The sequence below is a fragment of the Convolutriloba macropyga genome, chromosome 7 (genome assembly GCF_964194025.1).
Source record: "Convolutriloba macropyga chromosome 7, txConMacr16.3, whole genome shotgun sequence".
NCBI lineage: Eukaryota > Metazoa > Xenacoelomorpha > Acoela > Convolutidae > Convolutriloba > Convolutriloba macropyga.
Genome location: NC_134474.1, coordinates 12713847 through 12719694, shown reverse-complemented (window position 1 = coordinate 12719694; position 5848 = coordinate 12713847).

The following is a 5848-nucleotide window of genomic DNA, read 5'->3' as shown; positions in this document are numbered from 1 at the left end:
AACAAATTCTTTTAATTTTTCATCAGTTTTTGTGTTATTTGCTTTCTTTGGCCTCTTTACTTGCTGGCCAGCTGTTATCTGCTCCACCATTGTGTCTGATTTTTTTGTCCGTCCTTGAATTTCTCGAAGAGTTTGGGCAATGAGAGATGTTTTGTGTGAATCAACTTTACAAAATTACTATTTCAGCTTTCGATGGATTTGTTTGTTCTAGAGTAGCCCTTCTTTATGCGCTTGCAGCAACTCCCTCGTTCGTTTGCAAATCGCGGTTTCTGTCTCTGTCCAGTAGAGTTGTATCATTCGATGTAATTGTCTTCAAAGTAGTTGAAAATCGGCTGAAAATCCTCTGGGCATGTTAATTTTAATTCTTTATATCCAGTAATGACATCTTTCACTCTAAGAAAGACGTGCAACGCATCATTCTGATAAGTTCTCAGAACTCCAAGTTTTTGTTGTAATCCGATGGTTTGCCAAAGTGAAGGAGACAAAATTGAATTTGAGTGTTTTCATTCGGCTATTGAATTTGAGTGTTTTCCGGAGTGCATATTCCAATTCGATTGTTACTCGTTTTGTTGATTTTCCCGGAAGGGAACAGAGTAGTTTGCGATAGCTCTCTTCTTTTTCATCAGGAGGAAGAGCATATAAGAAAGGCAAGTTCACGCCGTCAACCGAAGCGTGAATTGTGTAGACCTGATAGAAGAGCTTTGGAGCTTGAATATTTCCCATTCTAGAAGCAGTCGTCCGATTGCTCAAGAAATTCAATGGCGGGAACGGTAGAAAAAACAAAAATTCTTTTTTCTCTTGAGGGCCCTAAATCATGTTACATGAACTTCTCACCACTATGTGCTATCTGTAACAACTCGGGAATCTCAAATACTTTCAGCGACAAGGTCTCATTCATTTGTGAACGATTTTGTTGGCGCATTCTGTTAACTTTCCTTTGGTTTGAGTTTTAAGCTGGATTATTGGCTGCTGTTTCTCTGTTGGTGTCTTTTTGGGAGTTTCTCGTGTCTTTTTGGGAGCGGAATTTTCTCTTTTCAATATCTGCTAAATCCGGTAAATGGCTATGAATTGTGATAACTTCAATTTCTTCATTGCATAGCCTGACTCTGCCATTGCTTATTGTGATAAAGCAGCGCTAAGAAGATGCGCCATCTGTAAATTGTCGGTGCTTAATATAGCCATAGCCTTCAAAGACGAGCAATTCCGATTTTTTGTTTGTCTGAATGAATTCCATATTAACAACTAGCGTCAAAATTATGACGCCAAACATCGTAAGGCACTCTTTCATATGCTTCCTTGTTAAAACAAAACCTTTCATTGAGTTTAACAACTATTTTTGCGTCCACTTTGAATACTTTGATAATTTGATTCACTTTAGCTTAATTGTCGGATTAACTTTCGTTAATTTATGCGCTGATTCAAAATCAGTAAAATTTTGAGACTATTTTGACTGGGATTTTTTTATCTGCTTTTGAGACTTTTTTGTCTGGGACTGTTTTGTCTGGGACTTTTTTGTAATTTAGGACTATTTTGTGTGGGACTGTTTTGTCTGGGACTGTTTTGTCAGGGCACGAAATAAACCTTTAATACTAAAATGAACTAAGACATTTTGAGTAATAGCGAATTATCTTGGAACTTTGCACTGGTGTGTTAGAGACAACAAGTTACTCAACTAAATTGGCAGGACTCAACGTGACACCTGTGAAATCATGCTGTTCTTACAATTTTCGTAAGAAAGGTAATCATTTTTTAATAAATCAATTAGGATGACTAATTTGACTGCCTGAGGGAACTAGAATTGCCTGAGTGTTAGAAAAGCGGTAGTTTTCTCAATTTTTCAAAAGAATGGTTAGCAAATTTCTAGTTGATAACACATTGTACATTGTGTTAATTCAAGGAAATAATACATAACTACTGCTTTGAAAGGTTGATGAAAAGAGGCTACACTATGTACGGCCTCTGGCCGCCCGTTGTTGCATAGCGTATATTACTGAAATGGCTATTTTTAAAATAATAGCTCGTTTAAGAAACTCAACTTTAAATTTATCAAAATTTTTGTCAGTCATTACAAAAACAAGATTTCTTTTGGCGCTCAAAAACAAAGACTTTATTGAAATTTGCAGTGAGCATATCGGATCCCATATTTATGCCTATGCAGTGGATAAAATTGTTTGATACATAAAATGTTTGTGGCTATTTGACTTTTCTAATACAAAACCGTTTTGCAGCTCTTTGAGCGTTCACATGGTTTTGCTGCCCAGATTATCCGTTCAAAATAAAATAATTATGTTGACCCATTCGTTCGACAGTTGAAACTACAGCATTATAGAAATATCCGATAGCCGTAGGACTCGGCACGACTCAGCGTTTTACTAGCAGAAACAAACAGTTCTCGTTTATGTATTGGCACAATAATCCTATGAGAAAAACAAAAATCATTAAAACTGATTATTAAAACTATCCATTTTCTACTCGGCACGGGTCGTCGTGATACTTAAGCACAAGTTTTTCTCCTCAATGAGATTGGCGGGATAATTGTTTTAAAACAAACAAAGTTGTTGCTTGTCAACACAGTACTGAGACCTCTGGCAATTTCTGATCGCAGAACTAAAGAGAAGAAGCCAACCGGGAACTGATAACAGTCTTTCAGCTACCCTACCAACACACGTTTTCCTTTCCTTCTTAATTACTTTGATATCACTAGAAAGGGAGAGAAGTAGGCCGACAGATTTGATATTCGTTATTCAGCCTCTTTTATGTTAAACAGAAAGATGATTTAAAGAAAACAAAATAGCATGCGCGTAGTACCTGTTGCAACAATTTACTATCAATTGAAATATAAAGTTATTTGGGTTCTGAATCGTTGAATATCGTCAATTGTTTCTGAAAATTTAAGAACTGATGTTTTGCTCATAACAGAAAAGACACGTCGAATGGAAAATTGAAGGTGGACCAGGAGAAAAAAAGTTTTTACTCAAAGAATTAGTGTTATCACGTTTAATAATTAAAGAATCTAAGTTAACAAAGATAAAAAAACAGACTGTAGTACAAAAATTTGAAATTCGTTTGTGATCATAAAATGGCATCATTATGACGGGTTTCAGCGTTTTTCTTAGGGTTTTTCTGACGATACAATGACGCATTGTGTGAATATTGTGGTGTAGCGGTGACAACATTCTGGTCTTTGTGGCATTTAAATGACTAGTAGTTTGACTATCTGAGGAGATTGTGCTCATAAAAATGGAATCAGAACTTTAAATAGAGTGCTGGAAAATGATAGGTTTTCTAATTTTTAAAAAGAACAGTTAGCAAACTTTGAATTGTCAACATATTGTAAATTGGGTTACTTCAAGCCAATAATACATAGCAACTGCTTTGAAAAAGTGATGAAAAGAGGCTACGCCAGGTTTGAATACACATGTACGGCCTATGGCTGCCCCGCGTTGCGTAGCGTATATTACTAAAGCGGCTTTTAAAAAAATTGCTCAACTAATAAACCCTAACATATTTTTTCAAATTTTTGTAATTTATTACGAAAACAAGAATTATTTCGCTCAAAAATAAAGATTGTATAGTACTGGGCAGTGAACATATCGGATCCCATATTTATGCCTACGCGATCGGTAAAACTGTTTGATACAAAAACCTTTGTGGCTATTTGAATTTTCTAATGGCAAACTCTGTTTTGCAAAGTTCTCTTTTCAAAAAACGAAAAAAATCCGTTTTGAGCAGTCACTTAGTTTTTCAGCGCTTGGAAACACAGGCAAGAGTTGAATAAACTATGATGAGCTTTGAAACTTGGGTTGGGTGTCTCAGAGTCTTCGAAGACAGAGTTAAAAAAACTACAAGGAATAACGAGAACAAATTGAGATTCAATGAGATGAACTCCCAAAAAAATAAGCCAATTGAGACTTCAAAAGGAATCTTAACAAAGTTTTCAATGACAAGACTGTAACTTTACCGTTAGACGATAAAAATTTAAACTAAATATATATTTTAAATAAATTTTTAAAAAAACTTCCAAAGATGATGTTTACATTGTAGAAATTTGTAGATACTTACAAAAGATTTCAAATTGTCTAATCTTTATGTTTGTTTTTTATTCTGGAGGAAGAAGATTGTTATAGCATATGGATGATAACTCACTTATAATTTTTTGCTTGTAGATCAGTCAGTTGAAATATGGTATTGGTTGAAAACTAATTTTTCACAGTATGAATTTTTTTGCGCACTCTGTCTATTAGCCCGCTCCGTTCAATCCGAATATTTTTTAAATGATTACGGCCATTCTGATTAGCATTTTTAAAAATCTTTTCTATTTTCAACCAGTTGATTTTTTTGTATCTCTCAGATCAATCAGCTCAGAAATTTTTCCGTTTGCACAAAACCAAATATTACGTTTCAACGCTCCTTTGACTCATTTCCATAGGTTTTCTTATCTGATGTCTTCAGTGAATTATTAAGCTCCTTTATAGTTATACCGAATTTAAATCAGTACTGGTCCAGTCTAAATCAAATTTCGAACCGCTGATGATTCAGAGACGGATTCGTGCCACTTTTTGGCTTGTTATCACACCTGAGCTGTCTTTACAATAGTCAGTCTGAGTCGACTTTTTCAAAGCCAAAAGATTTCCGCGAACGAGGCTTGAACCTCTTCTCTGTAGTTTCCGCACGAGGTCTGCGTTTCCTGTCCGGCACGCATATGAGTTTATTTTTTTCGATAAATAAGTTTTTTTTTGTCTGCTAACCATGTTATCCCAATCATATTGATGAAACTCAAATTGGGTCAATCCAACTGCAGGTGTTGCGGAAGCAGGTATAGGTGGCAGACCCAATTTGTGGTTGCTTACAGTCGCCCTCTGTTCAGATCCCCGACTGTAGTATACCAGGTTCAGAAATGCGCATATACCAGCTCCTGTTATCGATGCTTGTCTGCTTAAAGTTAAACTGAAACAAAAAAAACACATTCACTCGTAAAATCAAACCAAAATTATAAAAAATCTAAAAAAATAAAAGCCATAAAAGTCATAAATTGGTTAACGATTCTGACTTCATAAATCTTCAATTTAAATGTGTTTGTAAAGATATTATTGATCTTGATGCTTTTCAGCTCAAAATAATGATAAACAGAGCAAAGAAAAATTAAACCGACAAAAATGTCTAGCTCTCCCGTACTGCTGCCCGGATGCTGTACTCAAATTATTTATTACAAAATGTAATTTTTCATAACATTTCAATGAAATTACGCCCAAAATATATCGGCTAACAATAAACTTTTCATTGGTATGTCCATGAATAATTAATGTGTAGCTTATTCTGTTTGATTCCCCCAGTTGACCACACCAACCAAAAAGGGTCAAAATGTTATGAAAATTAGCATTTGATCGGTCGCTTCGGAGACTGGCTTTTTTTGGTCATTTCTTAAGTCACTACCAAACTTAAGAGTTTAGGCCTGGTTTTATGATTGATTCAGCACAAGCTAAAATCAGCGATCAAAATCCCCAATGAGAGCGGATTACAAACCGGGTCAAGGTGTCAACGCTAAAGTTGTTTTATACGCGGTCTTCATACCCTGAAAAATTTTCTGTATTTTTTTTGAAAAAGTTTATTTCTAGCGATTCAAAAATTTATCAAATGGCAATGACACCAATCCCTTGTTCAAAACAGTCCTATGTATGAGCAATTTAAATCGTTGCACGCTTTTGGCATAGCTTCTTAAAAATTTGAATATTGATCTGTTTTTAAATAAAAGGAGTAAAATTCGATTAAAAGCAATGGATTTCAAACTGACAGAAATTTGATCACATTTTTCACTATGACGAGACTACATATATATATATATATATAT